This window comes from Pyrgilauda ruficollis, unplaced genomic scaffold, assembly GCF_017590135.1.
Source record: "Pyrgilauda ruficollis isolate IOZ18807 unplaced genomic scaffold, ASM1759013v1 scaffold3, whole genome shotgun sequence".
In the NCBI taxonomy this organism is placed as follows: Eukaryota; Metazoa; Chordata; class Aves; order Passeriformes; family Passeridae; genus Pyrgilauda; species Pyrgilauda ruficollis.
Genome location: NW_024524377.1, coordinates 9,776,841 through 9,800,087, shown reverse-complemented (window position 1 = coordinate 9,800,087; position 23,247 = coordinate 9,776,841). Strand labels below are relative to the sequence as shown.

General features: G+C 42.7%; 1 protein-coding gene across 1 annotated transcript in view; it reads left to right on the top strand.

Moving 5' to 3' along the window:
• Positions 1–23,247, top strand: part of GLI2 (GLI family zinc finger 2) — a 187,813-nt gene that overhangs the window by 49,191 nt on the left and 115,375 nt on the right. The gene's annotated exons all lie outside the window — the stretch shown is intronic.

The window sequence follows — 23,247 nt, the reverse complement described above, 5'->3', positions numbered from 1 at the left end:
GGAATTTGGGAATGTCCAGACCCACTGCAAGAATGTTCATAAAGAAACCCCTCCACTTGTGCCGTTCCTGTTCAAGTCAGTGTGTTAAGCAAGATTTTGGTCTTGCTGCTGTTGAAGTCAGCTGGGAAGCTCTTGTGGACGCCACATTACTGGTGGATGTAACTGTGGTGTGCAGGTAAACATGCAGGGATGTTGCTCCTGCCTCTTCCTGCTTGCTGTGGCAGGCAAAACCCAAAAATCTCTGGTACACGTGTGCTGGTGGATCTCCAGAGTAGTGCCAGGGCCCATCATGGTGGCACAGCTGTGGGCAAGGCTGTGCCCACTGGGGAGCCACCACAGCTGCCCTCGCTGGGGACTGGTTGTCATCTCTGGGCAGGGTATAAGAGACAAATTTAGGTGAGGCTGCAGCAGTTTGGATGTTACAAGAGACATCCCAGCTGTGTAAACTTTGCAGACAGCTTTTTTTTCTTATTTGAAATACACGTTATTGCTAGTCAGAGTCTACCTCAAAATGAACCTGTCCCCTCCCTTTCCTTCACTGTGGGGTGGTATTTCATCACCCCAGGAGAACAGAACGACTCTTCTGTGAGCTCTTCTCTTTCTTACCTAGACTGGCTGGAGAGTTTGAGTTTTTGGTTGCCTGAGTTTTGAAGATAGTTTCCAACCAAAAAGGCTTAAATCTGCTTTATCCCTCCTTTTTTGTAAACTTTGCTACTCAGGTTTCTTTTTCCGATTTACCTGTGAAGATTCAGATGAACAGAATAAAGTAGGAGTGGCTAATAATCTATCAGATTAGTTCATGTGTTTGATAAACTTTTTTTTAACAAGCAACCAGAAAGTCTTCTACAAAATTGTTTGGAGGGAAATGCAGTTTTGTGGTCCTGGATGTGTCTGAGCCACTTTCCTTGTGAGCACTGCACAAAGTGGCAGAAAGGAAGGCTTGCCAGGAATCTGAAATAGGGGGGACAGCAACGTGCAGAAGCTTGGCATCCCCCAGCAAATCCCTGAAGAAGCAAAGGCTATAGGAACTTCTGAGGCAGCCCACTTGAGATATCATCTCAGTGATGGCAGACTGAAGGGTTGATTGGCCCCAACATAGTCCAAGCGTATTCTAAAATTCACAACCCATAGATGTGCTGTTATGAATAAACACCTTCTCCCCACTTGGCACTTGCCTTGGGAGTACCTCCACTGAGGAAGCAGTCACAACCTTTCCAGAGATCCAAATGAGGATGCCCCGAGGTGGAGTGTCCATCAGCCCGTTTGGCGTCCCTGGAGACCTAATTGGTTTTTAAGCGTCCAGTCTAATACGTTCTGTTAGCAGTGTGCTCTCACCTTTGGAAAAAAGTGATTCATGGCCTCAATATTTCTCCTTTTAGTAGGAGGAAGTGGAGAAGTAAGTTGAGGATTGTTTGAAGATGTCAGGGGAATTGTGATAAAAGTGTTGTGTAATGAGATGTAAAGAGTGAAATCTATGTCATGCTGTGAAGAAAAGTGCTCATAAATGACCCAAAATGGGCAGCAGCGGAGCAGCGTGTGGCCGGACGCTGGCCCGGGACGCTGCAGGTGATGCACGTGCTCCTGTGGTTCCAAGTGCTTTCCTTTGAACTCTGGCTAGACATAATACAGGCTCCTGAAAGCCAGCAGCATGCTTGTGCGTGTGCTTGAAAGTAGAAAAATTGATACAGAGTTGTCTTCTAACATGAGTTAACTGCAAGGTGTGATGTAGCAGGTGATGGCAAAAAGGCTGGGTAGAGATGAGATTCTACTTACATGGTGTTCATGCTAATGCAACATGTTTGATTCCCTAAATTGAAGTAATTACTCACAACAGACCAGAACTGCAAGTATTTATGCTCATATTTTTACAGAAGAAAGCAAACGAGACGTGGAGATTAATAAGGAAGTTCAGCTTGAGGAAGGCATCAGCTTTAAAGGGGGGCCCTCTCAGCTCCCCACCCTGCTTTGGGGCCATATGAGCAAGTCTTTATTCTCATCCAAGACAAACTCTTGGTTTCATTTATTGCAGAGGTTTTACTCTTTGTACTAGCATATGAGAAAGTGGCAGTGAGGCTCAGCCAGTGCTGCAAATCACCAAGCTGCTCTCCAGAGCCAAGCAAATGTAATTTGCAATACGTTTCTTTATTCTACTGAGTCACATTGAAGGAGTGCCATCATAGCATGTTCTGTATGTTTCTCAGATCATAAGGTTTTCTTTTTCACTTGTAGGAATTAATAGATTCATAAGGATTTATTTCTAATTAATTGAAGGAATAAACTGAATATTAGTTAAATAATTGAAGAATCACTATTTGATTATATTACTATTTAGTCTGTATTTTTATAAGATAATATGTTCAGTCTGCATTTCTAGTTCCCTTGCTTGGGGTCTTTGTCCCAAATGTTTCCAGCCTCTAACAAATTCAGTTATGGCTGTAGGAAAAGAGATCAATATTGTTGATGCTGGCAGTAGAGAAGAGTCCTTTTGTACTAAAAATTTGCATCCCATATTTTTAGTCTTCTGAAGTTGCCATTTTAAACATCATCTGCGACAGTTTTTTTATAGTAACTCATTGATCAGATGTTCAGAAATTGGCCTCACAGATATGACATCAGGAAAGTCTATCCTAATTTTCTGGTTTTCCATAAATCATATTCGCCAAGGAGTCAAAGCTCTTCTTTTCACTTGCAGTAGGGGCACATGTGTATGTGTGACTGAGATGGAAAGTGTTTATATTGACAGTATGTAGGAGCTGTAGACAAGTTAGATCTAAAGAAGAGGCTCTTGGTTTTATTGTCCCTACTTCTGGAAGGGCAACTTAAAACAATTAAAGTTCAAAAAACCCTTCTGTTGAATGCCAAATTCCATATTGCTGTGGAGGGTAGGAGGGTGGTGCAGAGCACCACAAGTGAGGCTGGGTTGTGTCCTCCAGGCTGGCACTGACACGTCCTCTGTACCTACAGGCATGAGGAAGCCCAGGCACATGACCGTAGGGGAAATTTAAATGAGCCACTCTCTCAAAGGCAGAGATATTTAGGAAGATAGGTTGCTCATCTCGTAATAAAAATTAAATACAAATTCTCCTAAATGCTAACTGCCCAACTTTAACAAGGTCCAGAATGCACCTTTCCCTCGCCTCCCCACCCTCTGCATGACACAAACTCCAAGTTCCCAAATTGATGGTGTTTATGTTTGAAACATTTTTCTGATGTCTGGCTCTGTCAAGACTAATTTTAGCATTTCTAAAGCTGGGTAAAAATACAGCCTCATTACTTTGATGTCAGAGCATAGTTTACTATTAGTATATTCTGGGGTTTATCATTTTAGTCATGTTTAACACAGCTACAGCAGGCATGCACTATTAAATCTGGCTTATTTTACATTCCTGTCCGAAATTATTTATTTGGAACAATTTCCTCTCTATCAAAAGACACGGCTAATGCTGAGTTTTAATGTGTTATTTACACACAAAATAACCTATTTACAACTCAGTATCTGCCGCAGGGAGAATGAATGGGGCAGTGCTCCCTTCATCCTGTTGTATCTGAGTTTAACAATCTGGATTGCTAATAGAACCATTTATCACAGGGTGGTAATTTATTTTATGTTAGCTGCACAGGTCTCCCTGCCTCTGATCTATGGAAATACTTTGTATATAATGAAGTTCAACAAGTCATTTGGTGTAAACATGGGGAAGCCAAGCTGCAGGACTAGTAAGACTCTGGCTGTGCTTTTTTTTTTTTTCCCAGGAGGTAACGACTCTCCTCTGATATTAAGGCTTCAGTTGATGAAATACAGCTCTTTGCCCTGTGTGTGCTGTAAAGGCAGAGTATGGGGCTTTTCTGCAGCAGATCAGAGATTGGGATGGAGTTTGCTCACTTGATTTATGGGCTGGCAGGAATGCTTAGTTCTGCAGAAGTAGCACACTCAGCCCTTTCACAGGCAGAGGAGAAGGGCAGGGAGCACCTCCCATCGCTCTCCAGAGGTCTTCCATAAGCAAGCCCCAAGTGGCATTGGCAGGGAGTCCTTATGCAGTTCAGCTTGTCTTAGTGCTGGATTATGGGAAGACCATGTAAATGAGGAGGAGGAAATGCCAGCATCCCAGCACACCTCAGCAACTGAAAAAATATATAGTTTGTGTGGCCCAAGACTCAGACAAATTAGAATGAGAACAGCCCCAATGAAGTCATCTCCTATGTCCACCCTGGAGAGGCAGGGATCTTCTTGAAGAGTGTTTTTCATTCAGTTCACATTTTCCAGGAAAGGGAACATAACCAGTACAAGCACATTCTTAGTTTCCCTGCCCTGCACTGCTTTGCTGTGTACAGTTTAAAATGCTGAGAGATGCATTCAACAGAAAAGCTGGGATTGGCTTCAGGGTGAAAGGGGGCAAGTGGTTAAAACAGAATGATGGGAAAATCGTGTAATTCACTGAGAAATTCTCCTGACAGCCACTGTCTATTTCCGTGCATCTACTGCATAGACTTCAGTGGCCCCCACCTTGGGTAAGGCTTCAGTGCAGTGCTGCCACAGGAGCAGCAGCAATCAAGAGCTGTATTTCTTCTCTGACTGTTTCTGTCAGCCTTTCAGGAAACTGATTCTGTTGGGTCCTAAAGTGTATTTCTTTGCTACTGTAGCCCTCTGAGTGGGCAGATTGCCTACAGTCTCTTGTGTACCCACTCATGTCCCTTTGGGCAGCTGGATGTCTCAGATGCTCAGGCTGTGCAGTGCTGAGACTGTTCCTCAACCACAGCATATCAAGGACAGTGACAAGCTTGCCATCTTTGTCTCCTGCCGGTCACCTGACACCTGCACTTTGGGATAGTTTAGAAGGATTTGTGTAGAGATAGATGAAGTCAAAGCCATGCTCCACCATTTTTGTGTTTCATGAGCAGTATCTGGGGTGTGGGCCTGGCAGAGAGCACTCTGGGAGCAGCAGGTTTAGTTCTTCAGTTACTGTGGCAGAATTTTGATAACTGAGATTTCCACAAACTGTGCTACAAAAGCACATCTTGTTTTCTGCCTGCCCTTTCTCTTCTATCCACAGCTTGCAATGCTGTCTCCCTAGTTTATTTTTCAAAAGAGTCAGCCCAGGTAATCCTTTGCTTTGCTTAAATGTGTGATTGGAGTCTGACTTCTTAGTTTGTTTTCTTTTTTTCCTCGTGGGGAAAACTCCTTGCCCAGGCTTCTCTACTGACTTTGTGTGGTAGCCAGCCCTGTGGGCAAAGGTGTGACTCAAAGTGGATAACCATTAATGTTTACAGACTTTTTGATTCAAAATGTGTAGCCCTTAGATGATACAACAGCTTTATGGCTGGATTTGATGATCTTAAGGCCCTTTTCCAACCTAAACAATTCTATAATTCATAGCATCAGCTAGCATTCCTTATTGTATACAGCTCCTCCACACTGTTATAGCAAAATTTCCTATAATTTCAGGTCGTTACACATGCAAAGGTACTTTTGAAGACAGAATAATTTTATCTCATCCCTAACCACGCTGCAGTTTTGCACACCAAGTTGAAAAGCTTTTATGACTTTAAAATAGAAAAAGTTATTCTTCACAGGCTGGTTCTGGCATTGGTGATCCCAACCATTAAGCACCACTTGGAAGACCTTTGTATTTTGTCAGTGTATTATATTATCATTAATAATAATTGTAGTAATAATAACTTCCACATTTCTGTTAGTCCTCTGTAAGCTCCATAAGTTTATTCTGGCAAATACTGGTAAGTCTTCTTTTCTGGGCACCCAGTTTAGACTTCATTTAAGTGCCCTCAGAGGGTACCTAAATATAACCTTTCTAACTGATGCTAAACTTACCTATTGTGGATTGGTCAGTTGCAGTCAAGTAAGAAAATCCAGTGGTGATAATGGATTATCTCCTGGATTGTCTCTTCTGCCAGCATGTCCCCATAGCTTGAATTTTTATCTCTGGCAGCTTTTTGCCTGAATATCTGTGAACTTGTGCAGGTTTTATAAATAAATTCTCCCAACACCACCCATTAGCCAAGGCATTTGAGCCTGCCGTAATCATGGGAGGACAAAGGATGGGAGTTACTTTGTCTAAAGTTGGCTGCTCAAGTCTTAGGTATCTAGTTTGGGATGCTTTTGCATTAGGGTGGAGTGAAACACGTTGTGCCTGCTTTATTCCCTTGAGGGCTTCGTGCCTGATTTAATGTTAGGTGGAAAAATCCCAGTCTTCCCAACTTTGCCAAAATTGCGGAGTGGGGTTAAAGCGAGAAACCAAGGTGGGACTGGATTAATACTTTAAAGCCTTTCATTCATGTTCATCAGTCCATAGCCTGATGAGTGGTCTGGGAGTCCTGACTGCCAGCTCTGAGCTGAAATCTCACCCGTGGCTTCTCAAGTTAGAGGCAAACTCAGCACCCAGATGTCAACACGGCCAGGGGGCTGCTTCCCAGAGCTGCTCCTGCTTTACACCAGCGTTGGCAAAACTAGTGTTTTAACAGCCCATTCAGAGAGATGGGAAATTTAAAATCCACACTAAAACTACAAGGGGAAAACCCGTAGTAAATTCTCATGGCTACAAAAAGCTCCTAAAAATAACCTAAATGGAGGAAGGCTATTAATGCAAAAGTAAATAATTATGTTAAGGGAAGCAACTAGAGAGGCCAGTTGTGTAAATCACTTTAAAGGGAACAAATCTTAGATAAAATCCATCCTTTTATCACACAGATTAGGTCTACCTTTGGATGCTAAATAATTGATAGGGTTTGGCAGAGCATTCCATGGCTGCCTGCACAGAGCAGTGGGACTGCTCCTGAGGTCAAACAAGTGGCAAAGAAAAATGTTCCTAGAAATGCTGTGCTTCGAACACCAGCACCAAGAAACAGGGCTTGTATTCCCAGCACCCCCGAAGAAGTGGCCTTGAGAAGGCATCCATAGACCTTGCAGTGAAAAGGAGACTTGGCATTGTTCCTCACCTTGTTAAACTGCCCCCCATGAAATCAGGTTATCTGTTTTCATGGTTTCGTGTGGTGATGAGGATGAGTGAGGTGCAGAGGCCTGAGAGGACACAGCCAGTTCCACTGTGCTATTTGTATTATTTTTTATAATTAGAGAAGATGAATTGTGCTGTCTGGTGGCTTCTGGGGAGCCCAGGGCTTGTGGGGGGATTTCTTGCTTTGTGCAGCCCCCACACAGCCTCAACACTTCAGCATCTGTCTGCATATGAACATCCTGGCAAGACAGGGAGATGTCATTGCTCCTGTTCTGCAGACAGGGAGCACAGGGGATTTTTTCCAGGGCTAAAGTGGCTGAAATGGGTTGAGCTGTTTCAGGGGAATGTCAAGAAGGGATTATCTCTGGGACTTGAGAAGTTATGTGGTATACATGGGACATGGATAATAGTACAGAGGTCTTAGCCCAGGTTCCTTCGTTCGCCATATCCTCTAGCAAGCCCTTCCTCTCTCAATGATATGCCATGTAATCATGGTCAGATGACTCAAATCCTCATGCCCATCTGCCAAACGGAGGCGTTGTTTCTTTCCCTTCAGGAGAGATGAGCACAAGTTGTCTATGCATCATCCAGAGCCTCTGAGAACATCACGCTGCAGCAGTCAGCTTCATTCCTCTTGGTTGCATAAGGCTATGAAAATGCTCAGTAGCACAAATAGGTTATCACTGAATTTAAACTAACCCAGCAGTGCCTTTGTTCAGTACCTAGCACAGTGGGCTCATAATTAGACAGTACAGTTTTTTTCCAGAACCAGGTGAGACAAAAATTGCAGAAACTTTAAATTCTGCAATAAATTGATATCCCATGAATTCTGTGTGGGGACTATGCTTGACAGGATGAGTTCTCTGATCTTAGTGGTAATGACAGAGAATAAAACCTCAGCCAAGATTGTAAATTTAGCTCATGAAGGAATGAAGGGGATATAGTATTTTCATGCAAACTTCTTCAGAATTATGTTAAACTCGTGACTTTATATGTGTTGAAAATGACCTGTGCTGGGTGTTCTGTGACTCCCATGGTGGTGTTGGGTTGAAATCAAGGCAAACTTTGCTGGAAAGAACTGAGCAAAACTTTGGGCACATAGGCTGAGTCCAAAAAGAAAATTTAAAAAATTGAATGTGATCCCACATGATCACAAACTTGACTGAAATAAATTCTGCCTTTTCTGTTGTTAGTTAGAGAGCTCAGTGGGGGTTTCTCTCCTCTTTTTTTTTTTTTTTATACCTCTTTCCTTCTCCTGGAATCCCAGATCTTTTTAAGATTATCCCACTGAAAATGCTTCCAATTGTAAGTAAATCATAAGTAAGAACAGGAGGATTTTAAGCAAAATATTTATATTTACTGCCACCAGTATCTGATTTTTAAAATACAGTGACATTTGCAGGGATTGAATGGTACCATTTTAGCCAGAAACCTGTTCTATTCTGTTCTCTTTTCTTACAGTGATCAGCTCCTGACTGACAGATTTTCAGAAAAAATCACAGCTGGCAACAGATACATCCTTAAGTAAACAGTTAAAGTTGATGTTTTGATGGCTTCAGTTGTATTGATATAAAAGATCAGTGTCTGACATTCCTGAAAACTATCCAGTAGAGGAGGTATCTTCTTCTAAGCTCCTGGCCCTGTGTGTGCTGCTTCACCAACAGTTTAATCTTTTAAAGAAAGCAGAGGTTTTATGCCCCTGTCAAGATGCTCTGAGCTGAGAGAGAGTGATGGGAGGTCAGCACCGCTGACCCTGGAGCTGGGATGTTGGTTAATATTTAGATTTTTCTGAAATGAAATTTTTCTGTTTGTGAGGTGATGAAATTACCTTTGTCACTCAGTTTTTCTACCTGAGACTTACCCTGGTTTATGGCTACTCTTTGTGGGATGGACCAGCAGTGACTGGGGGGGAATTTCCTCCATCCTGGCTGGAGTGAATATCCCTGTCCTGTGTTAATGTGTGCAAGTGCCTTCTTGCAGGTGAGGCTTGAGGTTAAGCCCAATCTGTTTGTGTCGGTTTGCAGGTACAGCTGATGATGTTCTTTCAGAGGCATTTACAGCCACACTATAAAGTAAAACCAGAGAAACACAAAGGTGAGGACTTTAGGCATTGGTTTGCACGTCCCGTTTTAATGAGAGGAATTATTATGTGTTGTGGGAAGCTGATCCGACTCCCAGAGGCTGCTTGTGTGAAGATACCCAATTTTTTGGTGGCTCCCCACAGTGAGGGCACAGAACTGAGCCTGGAGAAAATTAGTTTCAGTTCCTGATGAAGTCCCAAACTTCCTCCATGATTTTGGGAAAGCTGCTTGACTTCCCTTTGCTCCCTCATTTATATAATGAACTTGAGTTGTTCTTTGGGCCTCCAGGCCCATCCATCAGCATCTGGTTAGCATGTTTATGGCATCAGTCACAAGGAAACACTTAGTGGGTCAGACTGTGGGGTTGTTGCCATTTCCCACTCCCCACCACCTGCAAGAGGGTGCTGCTGCCCCTGGGTGCTGCCTTACAAGGGTGACCTTGTTCATATGTCTTAGGTGTCACGTATCTTGTCCAAAGGGGACCATAAAACAATTTTTCATAGTTTGGGAAGATAAGTTTAAGTACTTACAGTGAAGGTGTTTTTAATATCTGCAGTGGAGAGACCATTTGGGGGTATAGAGATTGAGTGTATTCCAAAGGGCCGTGCTTGCTCTGAATTGAGAAAGTTTTTCAGGTGATCTTACCTGGAATTCAGCAGGAGAACATCAAGTTGTTAATAACAACTTGTAAATGTAAATACTCTGTATCAAAACAAGAGAAATTTTTTTTTTTTAGTTCGAAACAGTTTCCTACATATGTAGTCTGTGGGTAAGCTCCAAGTGCCTGGGTGGGGTTTTGGATACACCTGGATGTATTTACAGAAACCATGGAGAGCTTCAAGGTTTACCCTAACCCAAGCAACAGACACCCAACAGACATGTATATTCACCCCGTCTAGCAACAGACGGTGGTCTTAGCAAAGTCCTTTGTAATTAGACTCTCGGATGCTAGGTGATGGAAGGATAAAATCATTGTCATGGGATAATGGCTTTGGAGAGAAACTTAGTTTCAGCTTACCTTCCCATTAGTCTGCTGTGCACATGCACACTCTGATACTGTAATCGGCTGCAGAGGAGCTGGCAGTATTCTTGTTCGGTGCAATTTTTTTCCCCCTTGAAAACTCCAGAGGCACTTTCCTGTGCTGTTAAAAAGACATCCTTAAAACATCTTTACTGCAGGGTCCTGTGTTTCAACTGCTGGAGCAGTGACTTAAAATAGATATGAGATGACTGAATGTGTGAAAAACATTTGCATCTCATATTCTGAGCTGTGTGCATTCTGCATCACTTATGCAAGCAAGTTAAAAGGGTTGAGAGTTTTGCAAAATTTTTTGCTGCTTTTAATTCCACTCAGAACAATGTCTTTGCAGGTGAAATAAGATCCAAGGCTATCTTTTGGTCACATAGAGTCACTGACACCTGAAACAGGCTGGATTTATATGTAGTTACTAAAAAATATATAGCAAAATTAAAGTTTCAGACACTGAGTTCACATGCATTGCCCATTGTAAAGATAAGTAACGGCTGTTATAAGAACACTTAAATGGTTACCTTTGGGACATAAAAGGGATCTTTGAAGACAGTAAGTCTTAATACAGAAATGTTTACTCATAAAAAATACATTTGGAATGGGGGAGGGGAACACATTTCCTATTAATGTGGGGTTTGCCTTTTATGGCAGGTTGTAGCAGGTACTTAACCTCTGTAGCACTTGAGTGCGGATAGAAATGAGCTTCTCTAAGTATCAGCCCAAAGGGCCTTTCCTCAGTGACTGTATCTGCAGTGGTTTTCGTTTATTCTTCCTTTCTGTGACCATAATGAAAAACTATTCTTTTCCAGCCTCAAAACCTTCCCATAGTTAAGTCCTGAGGGCAGAATAGAACTGTCTGCCTGAATTTGCTTCACTTAACCTTGTGGTTTGTATGACACAGGGCTGATGGGCCAAACCAGTGGGGATTTGAAGGCAATGTCAGCTGAATAAGGCACCAGAAGAGAAGAAGGAATTGGCTCTTGAAAGCCATGGTTATGGATAGCACAAATAAGGGTTGATGTCTCTCTAGACGCTTAAAAAGGGTGCAGCTGTGCCCAGCATTCCCAGTCTGCCTCTGGGTGCACATGAACTGGATGGTGGCTCATGTCACCTGGGAGTTTTCTGGTAACAGTTCTGCAGGTAGTTTTGAAATTCTTTTTCTGGGCAGTTATTATGTTGAGTGAGGCAAAAGAAAAGGCCAGGAATATTTGATCAGTGTGAACCCCATAACTAGGGAAGATGTGATTTCTGCTTCAAACTTCTGCAAAATTATTGCTTGATGGGTAGGACACAAGGTGCCAGTGACCTCAGAGTAGTAGAGAGAAGCTGAGAGTCCTTTATGGAAATCATGGTGGACTAAAGTCAAAAGGCTTTACTCAGATAAAATGATATACAAAGCAGCAGAAGTAGCCTGGACAAGTTGTGTGGGAGGAGGGCTAAGCTGTGCAGAGGGATCTGAAGGCCTTTGACCAGCTGCTATACAGTGAGGTGAGAAACAAGAATGTAACAGCAGGGTTTGAGCCACAAGACACCATTTTGTGGGATCCTCAGGAGGAGAAATTGGTAGCAAAGGGAAAAGTTAGTAAATATGACACACACAGAAGTGTAAGAGGAAAATGGCTGGGTGCAGAAAAAGACAAAAGGTTGATAAGCTAGAAAAAAGTACACATTGTTGTGAAGATGAAGTTACCAAGGCGAGATGACTGGATGTCTGATGAACCTTTTCTCTAAGCCCATGGGCCAGTGCAAAATTAGGTCTTCACATGCTAGTGACAGGGCAGAACAATTGGTGGGCTTTGTTATTCTTATTCCAAAACATCATGCTCGTCCAGGCAGTAATCATTTTAGGTGAGTAACAGAAATCAGGTTTTGAGTCACATACTGACCTGTCTTTGTAATTAGTGCAGCGTGTTCTGGTCACATAATGAGAGAGAAGACAGATTAAATGAAAGACAGGCAGGATTTCATTCAGGAAATTGGTATGGTAATGACAGATATGGAGTCTTGGTATGTTTTAGATAGGCTTCATCTAGGCTCTTCAGGTAGCAGATACAAGCACGGTGCTCAGTTATATTCACCCAGTCAAGCATGAGGAGGTAACAAGTTCTCCAGGGAGGCTGGTATTTAATATCTGCCAGATGCCTGCTGGAGAATACTAATAGAGATCCCAGATTTAGTATGCCCTGGGAATGCATATGGTTGGTAGCAACGTGCCTGGCCCAACAGCCACATCTCCCTTAGCTCCATGGCAGAGCTGCCTGGATTTTTATCCCCTGCTATTTGGATTGTAAAAGTGATAACTTGGCCAAAGAAGCCTTTTACTGACTTCCCTGGGAGGAGGGTTAGCAGGCAAGAGAGGGAATGACACTGGAGTTTCTGTCGGGGTGTCACACACATGGACAGGGGGAGTGGCAACATCGATTCCCCTGGATGTCACTTGGACCGTTCTGTTGGGCAGGACAAGCCAAGTGCTGTGAGGCAGTGAGGGCCACAGGGAGAATTTCTGCTGGAGAAGCTTCAGCCAGCTCCTGCAGTGTGTGTATTCCCCTCTGAGACCACAGCAAGGGCAGAGGGGGAGTGGCAGCTCTGTGGAGCTCCCGCAGCTTGTCCTCAGGCTCCAGCAGAGAAGGAACTGGTATGAGTTTCACTTTTTTACCAAATAAAGGGAAAAAAAACCCCAAACCCCTGCAAGACTACATATAAATCAGGGCAATAAAACTGCCGGTGGTCGTGATCAAATTATGTGGTCTAAATCTATATAAAAGAACTGGAGCAGGCTCAGTGCAGCACTAATGTCCTTCTTGCTGTAAACAGTGAATGGGGGGTGAGGAGAGGGAGGAAGGGCAGGCACTGGACTCCCAACACCAACACACTGGGGAAACAATTTGCTGAGGTGGTTGAACTACATGTTTTCAAAATGGGTTTGTGTCCATAAGGGTTTAAGAAAAGGATGTCGTCTGCTTACTCGGTAACTTGTGTGTGGCCTGTGAGTGGTTTCAGATGCCTGGCCAAAACCAAGTAACCTCTCCTTTTAGGAAATTTGAAAAGTATGCATGCATCCCAAAAAAGAACAGAGATTTTCACTGATGTCCCATGCTTGAGCCGCAATGCCTTGTGTAACTGTGGCACTGTGTGTTGTTGAGATGGGGAGAAAGAGGTTCCTGAGCCATCTCTGCTAGAAACAGAGACCAGATATGACTTGGGCTTTCATGAGACTGAGTTAATAGGTTGTTTTTAATGGGAGAAAGGGCTACCAGGGTACCTCATATATCTTCATAATTTAGCTGAATGCTGCAAAAATGTCCATATTAGGATGTGTTCCTTACTAGAAGTGAAATAACAGAACTAGTGAACTTTCACAGTACAAAGAACTTGTAGATGAAGTTGAAATTTCTGATGGTGTAGGAGAATTTTAAATTGAAGGGTTTTTCTTCTTTTCTGAGTATCCTGATCACGCTGATGAGTTCATAAATCTCTGTGGTGTTTGACTAATATACCAAGGATCTGCACTGTCCTACTCAAAAGTTGTAGCAGCTGTCAATATTAATTAAGGGCTGTATTAGGGAAGAGCAGGGGGAGCAAGAGGGGTCTTTCAAGTCTGGCAGCCACCACTTTCAGAGGAAATGAGCAGAGACTGCACACATGCAGCTGAAAGCCAGCATGACTCCCCATGTCTGCACAGCAGCTCCATGGGGCCACCAGAAGGTGTGAAAGACTCCTTGGCTCCAGGGAGAAACTTAAAATTTTCTGGGGCATGGGGGTAAAAAAAAAAAAAAAAAAAAAAAAAAAAAACCAAAAAAAAAAAAAACAGCAGGTTTAGGCACAATCCATCGAAGACCACTGCAGGCACCAAGAAATTTAATAACCTGTTATATTTATGTAGCACATTTCATCCTCAAAGCGTTTTGCGAACTTAATGATGTGCAAACTATGTGCACACGTATCCTTTCATCTGCCAAGGACTGCAGCCACCTTCAGTGTGAAGCCTGATGATGGCTGCTTAGCCATCACAACAGTGTAGAACAGCAAGTGGAAAATACCTGAAGTGCAGGCAGATTTAGGGAGGCAAAACATAACCTTTGGGCAAGACAAAGGGATTGAGAACACTTGTGCTGGCAAAGTGCACAGATCTTATGTGACTACAGTCAATCAGATCTTTTAGCAATCCCATCAGATAGAGCTTTCTTTCAGGAAAGCTGGAAAATTCACCTTAGCTGTCTGGAAATCTGGTGTGAGCTCTCTTTTGCCAGTTGGCAGTCTCCCACCTCAAAAAGTATAGTTGCTGACTCCGACTCACGTGAGCTGCTTTTCCACCTGAGATCCAGTGGGATCAGATGACAATGTTCTACAGATGGCCTTGTGATGTTGTCCATTTCTTAAATTCCACTTAATGGCATTCTCATCTCAAAGGAAGGGTGTTTATTTTTTAGAAGGGTCAGTAAGTGAGTGTTAGAGATCCTGGGAGAAGTACAAGTTGATAGCATCTCCAATTTGTCAGGAAAGGGAAAAAAAAGGTGCCACACCAGCAGTTTTGCCCATTATCTTCCCAAGGAAGTTCTGTATTGTCAGGCATGATAGTTTTCAATGTCACCCGCCCTGTAAGAGTTTTGGTGTACCATCTAATCCCCCAGCCTAATGAGTTCTGCAGGGATGCACCATGATAACTAAAGATCATTTACCTGAATTGCTTTTTAATTTCTGGAATGGGAAGCTGCTTGTGCAGCAGGATAATTACATTATAATTTACAGCAATCCAAAATCAATAAATTTAGTCATATTGGGATAGAGAAGGAGGATGAAAATCCCCCCCACCATTAAATTATTTTACACTCTGTACTTGATGTTCCAAGAACTCAATAATAAACTTTGGGGGATGGGAGAGAGAGCTGGAGAATCACTGCTTTCCTGAGGCTGACCAGTAAATCAGCTTTGTCCAGTGATTTCTGTAGTGAAATAACACATGGTGTGTTTGCAGAAGAGGGCAACTACAGCAGGTAATGTCCTTTTTCTGATTTATTTAATTATGGAATATTAAAGGAGAGAAAATTCTTTGTGCTCTCTGGCCCCTTATTCCAGTGGGGAAAAGCTGATGAGCCATCACCAGCTGCAAGCTAAACCTGGGCATCTACCTGAGCTCTGCTCCCTGCCTGAACGTGACAGTGGAGTTGAATAATTATTGGGATGAGCCACTACGGGAGCTAGTGGGGTTTCAAACTCTTGATGTCTTCATCAAGATGAGATTGGAACTGACTTTCCTCCTAGTTAGTATTTTTGCCATGTACAAGCTAACATCAGAGTATCCTGAGCTTTCCTGTCCGGGAAGGGCCACTTGAGGGATGAGTTTTTCTTTTGGCGTCTTGAAAACACAGTAGTGCTCTGGTCCCTGGAAACACTGAGGGAGGAGGGATGACTTGCTATGAGAAGGTTGGTCTCAGCTGGTCCTGGCACCTGCTGCCAGCACCTCTTTGGTGCAAGCCAAGCCCTGGCAGCAGCAGTGCCAATGTCACCCCTCCCTGGGCCACCGGCCCTGTGGTGTCCACAGGGCTCCATGTTTTCAGGGGTCCACCCAAGACTTAGGTTTGGTTCTGGCAAGTGAGAGGAACAGCAAATAGACACAGGTAGCCCAAACACACCCCTCCCTGATTTCAGAGAAATATTATTTGAGCAGACAGTTCAAAGGAGTTCAGTTGGGCACCTGGTGATTGGAGCTGTGGTTTTGGTCTGGGTTTTTTTCCTTCTATTTTCTTTAAAAGAAAGTATCCTGGTTGTATTAGATCCCACCCATGTCTTCACTGCTGAATTTATCTCACAGGAAGATGTATTAGATGTTTCTGGACTTCCCCCACTCAGACTGTCTCAATTTTATTTTTCCTTTGAAACCACAGAAAAGCTGTCGATGCTGCACCCAAAAAAGGACGTTGTATGAAAAGGAAATCACTTTGTCTCTTGTATTTGAGGAGGATTATGATCTGGCATGACCTCATTATGGGTTAGGCGAGGATATTTCTGGAAATACTAATTAAATACTTTTTCCATCCCTTGTGCCCTTGCAGCAAGTGTAGACTTTATAACAAGAAAAAGAGGGGAAAAAAACCGCTGTCTGCAAGGAATTTTTTCAAGCTCTTTCTCCACTCAAATGAAGGAAGTACAGTTACAGTCATGATAGCAATATTACAAGCTATTAAACAAAGTTTTCCTAGTTGTGATGAACTAGAGGAAAATAATTATCTGAAATAAGACAGTAAATGTGGGATTCTTTCAGTGCTTTTGTCTATGCCTGACTTCAGCAGTCTGAATTGATCTTGTTATTTCAGCAAGATCACTCTGAACTGCTGAAAACGTCCTAGCTTGTGCAGTTTTTTGGTTTAGTTGCCCTCCCCCAATGAGGTTCAGTGAGCACAAGCAGTAGTGCACAGCCCCACAAGGGTTCCCGTTGGCAGCAGCTGGTGGTGAGCTGTGACATGGACTGCAAACCTGTTACACTGGCACAGCCAGGGAAGAAATTCCATGGTACCATGTTTTAATGTACTTATTGATGGATATTCTCCTGTTACTTCTCTTGGTGGTGTTTTCTTCCTGGGCTTACCCATTTTGCTCTCAGAGATCTGTTCTCAACTTGTGGCATTTCAGTGAGTTACAGCAGCTCTGAATCCTGCCCTGTCTGTCTGAGCTGTTTCCTATTGAGGTCAATGGGAGTCTTCCACTAAACTTCAATGGAAGTTGGACTTGGCCACTGACAAAATGTCTTCAAAAATTGCCTTCAGCAAATAAGCTTGTAAATGTTAGCACTAAAATAGCGACATGAAGGCCCAAATATGTCTGTATTGAAAACACATGCTATCAGATGAAAATGTGTTCCGACAAAACCGACCGACATCATGATGCGGCGGCTGTAAAGATTTTAAAAAATTTTTTGATCATATATTTAGCACTTTGGTTTGCTGTTTTGTTGTGTGGCACAGAGGATTGAGTCTAATGAGGCAAACACCAGACGTGTTTGAACGACTGGTCGGTAGCTTTCGTTTCCGGTTATTGTTCTGAGTCTAGAGATGTGGTTCTTCTTTTCCATGTGAATGTGAGATTTTGTCCAAATTTCAGTATTCCTCTGGTATGTAACATTATCCAGTCCTGCATGTTGTTTAAAGTCTCGTTGCCTCCATGGAAATGAAACAGGATTGCTGTATTATAGCCAGAGGAGGGAAATGGATGCTTTCTCATGATGACTTTAGGAATTTCTTCTTGACCTGCAAAAGCACAGCTTTGCATTGGAATATCACAAATAGAGAGAAGATGTGGGGGAATTGTCCAAATTTTTACACTTTTGCTCTCTCTGTACTTCACAATGGCTAAGGAAAAATGAAAGCTGTGGTTAGGGTGGCTTGGGGCAGCTGATGAGTGGACCATGGCTTGTCTGTCATCAGCATTCTCAAGTGCTGCACTTGAGTGATGTTTAAGGCAAATGGAACTGGGTGATGGCTTAAATGCCTGTTGTAAATTGTCAAGTCCCAGGAGTGGATTGATAACGGATAACTGTGGAAGTGGTAACTCCATCAGCCATCCCACGCCCTGCCACCTCTGCCTGTCAGAGAGCCAGAGACACCTGGCCTTCAGCAGAAGAAAATGAAAAGATTTTATCCTGGCTCATCTGAGATGATTGGTCTAACCATCTCCATCCTCCAGATTCAAGTCAGTAATGTTTGAAAACTCCACCCATCCACATGGGTGATGCAAATGCTGTTGTTTCCTTTGTTTCTGGTTCTCTTGCAGAAGTAGGTCTTTGTAGGGGTAAAAACCAAAGCTCTTCCTCTAAAGTCTATTAAATTAAGTTTTACTCATTGCCTGGAACAGGGAAATATTTGTCAGGGTAAACCTTGGGGAGCTAATGGAAGCTCAATGGATAAAACATTGAGATGAGCTGGAGTTTGCCAAGACAAACACTTGGACTTTTGCAGACCAGTGGGGCATACTCATATCAGGGTGTCCTGATGGGTGTCTGTGTGGGTGGTGGCAGAAGCAGCCTTTTGGTGGTACAGCTTTTGAGGTGGGTTTTTTTTTTTTTTTTTTTTTGTTTGTTTTTTGTTTTGTTTTTGTTTTTGTTTTTTGCCAAAGCATCTGTCTGGACTTGAGGAGGGTGGAGCAGGGTATACAGGAAAGGTACCAAGACCCATCCCACTGCAGGGGAGCTGAAGACATCCACAGTGCTTTGCAGATTGGATGTGGGGTGGCTGGGTTCAGCCTGGACCCATTTTATCAAGGGGAAGAGCACAAAGAGGCATTCTGCAGAGATTTAACCATGCCACAATATTTTTGGCTTTGCAAGAGAAGGGGTGCCATTCTTCCCATTAGCCTAGAAGGCTTTTGAGAAGCTTCGACCTTCTTCCTCTCCAGCTCTTGAGCTGAAGTAGGACTGTTCCTTTGGGTAAATGCACTTGTAGGATAAAGGTGCAGATGGTTCAAGTCCTGGTCACTGCTGTTACAACATGCTGTGAGACTAAAGCACAGCTTGGCACAGCCACTGAGCCCAAGCTGATTATGTGAAAAAGTAACACATGAGCAAATTCAGGGTGAGGCAGAAGAACAGTATGGGATTTAAAAATCTCAGCCCTGTTATTAATTTCTCTGGAAAAGGTGAACTAATGATACTGCTTTTAATTCATTAGTATTTAGGCTAAAAATATTGTGGCTCTGAAAGAAAATTATAAAGTAAAGGGGAAGATGTAATAAAATCTCCCCCCCCCCCACTTCTCCTCTTAAAGAAATGTTTTGCACAAAGACAGTTCACTGATTAGAAATGAAAAGTTGTAGTCCCGTGGGGCCAGGTTGGAATTACTGCATACCACTTGTCTTTGAAATCAAGGCCTCCAACCTTAATGTCCAGGTGGGGAATTCCGGTGGCTTTACTCTAATCCCGGCAAATCTGAAATCCAACCCTGTTGGGAGGAAACAATGTGGGAAACAGATTCATCTTGATCTCGGCTTTGTGCCTTGGAAAACGATTAAGACCGACTGTTAAGCAGCTCCCGATAGAGTTCACAAACCTGCCGGCCTCTGTGTGACACAGATTTCTCAGTTCAACCTTCGCCCCTTATAATAACAGATGGAACTGATATGGTTAAGCTACAAAGTGGGTTTCCATTATTCCCCAGTTGTTCAAATATTACTTTTGTTGTTGACAATTATTTTTAATCTGATTGATTTGCTGCAATTAATTATTTTCCACTTTCTGTTCTTACTTTAACAAAATCAAATGCAAACAATTTAATGCTACTGACAGGCAGCCACTCCGATTTCTGTGAGAGTGATGTCCTGATACACTAAATCCTGTGCAGCGTTGTGGAGGTCCCACACATGGTCCTATCAAACTCACCCAGTGGGGATCCTTCTGTGCCCTTTTTCCTGTCCCGATCTCAGTCAAGATAACTGGTTTTATAGCAGCTTTTGAGGATTTCAAAGTGATTTAGAAAATCAAGTCCTTTGAGGTAGAAAAGTATTCATGTTCTGCACGCAAATAGAAGTAGGAAACAGAAAAGCTGCTCTTTGTTAAAGCTTATTTGGGTAAATCCATGAAGAAAATCAAGGACTCACGTCTCCTGAAAATGAATCTGAGAAAGTTTGGAGGTCTTTGTGTTCCTGCAACACTGATTAAGGGAGTGTGTTAAGAAAATAGTAACCAAACATTTATATACTCTATGTTATTCTTATTTTTTTTCCTATATTTATTGGATGTGGTTACAATCAACACCCATGGGTAGCAAAACTTGTTGCTGGTTTGATTCTCGAGTAATTTTGCAAGTAGTTACTAGCAGATTTGTGAAGTTTGGCACCAGACTGTGCTATTTAAGGGTGGGATTTCAATAGCTTCCAATGGAATTTGGAGCACAGATCCCTCCATTTCTCCCCTGCGAATAGACATTTTGTTCTTTATAGTGGATTTATCATTATTGCAGTTTTGGCAAGAATGTATCAGCAAATTTTGTTTAACACCATTCCTCGGCATTCCATTACTTAAAAGGCATGCATTGCTTTGTTCTCCCTTTCCAGACAACCCGTGCAGTAGGTGATTTTTAAAAGTGCAATCGAATGTGCAGTATTATGCACCTCTTTTACACCCTGTCAAGGATAAAGGGACTGATTCTGCTCTTCTTTTTCTTTTTATACTGAAGGTGTTTTGCTAAAGCCCTGTGTGTGTGTGTGTATGTGCATGTGCTGGCCACCAGTCCAGCTCCGTGCTGTAAGCATAGTTCTTATCTCTTCCTAGGACCAGGAGGAGCCATGAAACTAGAAGATTCATATAATGGTTTGGTTTTGAAGGGACCTTACAATAATTTTTTTCAAAACCCCTGCCATGAACAGACATAATTTCCATCCACTAGACCAGGTTGCTCAATGCCCCATCCAGCCTGACCTTGAACTCTTGAAGAGATGGGGTAGGCGCCACTTCTCTGCAAGTCCCTTTCAGCTTTAAAATTGGGACAGAAAGTAATTTTATCGTGGGGGAATGTTTCGCCCATTAGTGGGGTTCTGAAGGTCAGGTTTGTTTTCCTCTTTACCAGCCCCTTTTTCTCTGAAGATTGCCCCATTTTGCCCCTTGGAGGCTGCCCAGACACCACACACTTGAGCTGAAACTGGAGCTTTCTGGGTTTGCATGGTAGCTTGAAGTCTCATCCACAGCCCCACTCTCAGTGTCCAGCAGGAATGAGCAGGGTAAAGCCTCTCACTAATCTGTTTGAGGGTGGAGACCAGGCTGGGCTCTGCTCCCTGCAGGCGCTCCTGATTCTCCTTGCAGAGTTCCAAGCCCCTTCTTCACCAAATAGCAATCCCTACCCCATGAGTGTCAGTGCTCTGCTTCCAGAGCACTTTGCTGTGGTCCCTGCTGAGTTTAGAAATACCTAAGTTGAAGTTTTGAGCACAAAAGTTGGACTGAATGGGGATGTCAGTGTAAAAAACACTATAAGGTTCTGCCTGGTTTTGCCCTTCACCTTTGCAATTCTGTGCAGTTGCTCCCAGTTAAGAATAGGTGTTTCCTTCTTACATGCTGGGAATGCAGTAAAAAAACTAGAGAGCGTAAAAGGGACCTCTGTTAGCACCAAGCCAGAAGTCCAGCCCAGGAGAAGCTGGAAGGAGTTTGAGAAAAATTCACATCTGTAACTGAGTAGGTTTTTATGTAGCAATATACATACTTAATTTATGCTCGCAGCGACAGCAGTTGTATATGCAAAAGCAGGCGTGCAGTTACATGTGCACTTCTGTTTGGGATTCCAGGACTTAAGAAAGAAGCGATTATGATCATGGATGAGTTATACTGTAACGGCTCTTAGTGTTGTATAAGCAGCATCTGTATGCTGTATCATGCACATGTGAAACTATTTTTATTATATTAATTTGATTTCCCTGGGAGATTGCATAGTAACCGTTTGTGTTTCATGGCTGCACAGAAACTCGTCTTGCAAAGAGTCTGCTGTTTATGAACGTGGCTCTTTGATAAGGCAGAATCTACTGAGATGGTTGACATTTACACACTTACAGTTAGTATTTTTTATAATGAAAAATCCAGTTTGTTTGACCCAGAGGGGTTGCCTTGTGAGATTTTCATTGTAATCCCATACATCTTGCCAGTCATTCTATCCAGGTACGTTTCTTAATGAAGAACAAATTTGTTTTGATAAAAAGTTAGTCCTGTGGTCAATAATTATGAGAGAATGGTTGGAGAAGATTTGCTGTGAAGGAGCTTTTGCAGTTGCCTGTTTGAGATCACTGTTTCTATCTATTTATTTATTTATTTTAAAATTTTATTTATTTATGTTTTGAACAGTCATTTCCTCTTACACTTTTCCCCATGATAAAACTCACTTTTCACAGGATGTAATTTCCTCCTTTTCCTGGTTCTTCTAAGGCTTAGGAAAGTATGGTTCAGTAGTTCAGCCTTCTGTATTGAGCTACCTCCTTAAAAAACCAGATGCACGAGACCTTGCCTCAGGAGCAGTGGAGCATTTAAACTTCTTCCTTTCCCAAGTCCATCCTTTAACTTGATTATTTACAGTCAGTGCTGTTATCCTTACAGATGTGCTCAGGTATTTTAAGACTTTTCCTGAAGTTTTTTCCACGCTAATTTCTGATGGCAAAAGGTTCCCTTGGGAAGCCACATGCCAAAATCTTACATTTGCAGGAAGTGATGAGTGGTGTGTTACAGCTGACTGTCTCGAGTGGAGACTTCAGAGTTGCATTTGAGCAGCCACCTTTGCTTCTGACTGTTTTTTTTGAGGCTGACAGCTTCCAGTTTTGAGACTACCTCTGTCACAACCAGGAATTTTTAACTTAAAAAAAAAAAACAAACCCAGGAGGGAGGGTGCCTGGATGATCAGCTCTTCATGGTTTTCATTCTTTGCAACACAATAGCAGGATAAAGAAATTACATGCAGAGAGATGGATTCTAAATAATTATGTTGATTCAGTATACAGAGATATGCCAAGCCTTGCCGCAGAGGTACTGATGCTCTGTTTTATGTGGCTTGTACACAGTATAGAGGAAGCCTCATGAACACCACAACAGGCTTCTGAAATCTTCCAAGGGCTGTTCCAGCATCCTATAGTCCCCTTCCAGAGGAAGTACTCAGGCAGAATGGTGAAAACAGGAGGTTGCTCAGGACTGCAAAGGAAATGCGTGTATTTTAACAGAGTGTAAGATTTTTTTACAGAGGTTAAGGTTGGTTTTTGCACTGGTAAAATAAATGTTCATCTCTGAGTTTTGTTAAAAAATACTTAAAGTGTAGAGGCAGTCAGCTGTTAATGTATATCTCCTTGGTGGGGCTCTTCCCATTCTTTTTCAAGGTCTGGCTTTAATAATAGTAATGTTCTTGTCATATATTTTAGATAATGGTCATCGTATTTTCTTGACTCCTTAGAGACACTGTGAAAATTAATTAGCTAGTGTTTATAAAGGAGGACACTCAGATTCTGTTACTCTGACTAATTACTCTCTGAATACCTGTATTGATTTATAGGAGGAGTATCTCCAGAATGGGATAATGTTTTGCAGGGAGAAGAGCATCAGTATCTGTGCCCTGAAGTGCCCTGGGTTGACACAGGAGTATCTCCAGAATGGGATAATGTTTTGCAGGGAGAAGAGCATCAGTATCTGGCTAGAAGTGCCCTGGGTTGACTTATGCTCCTG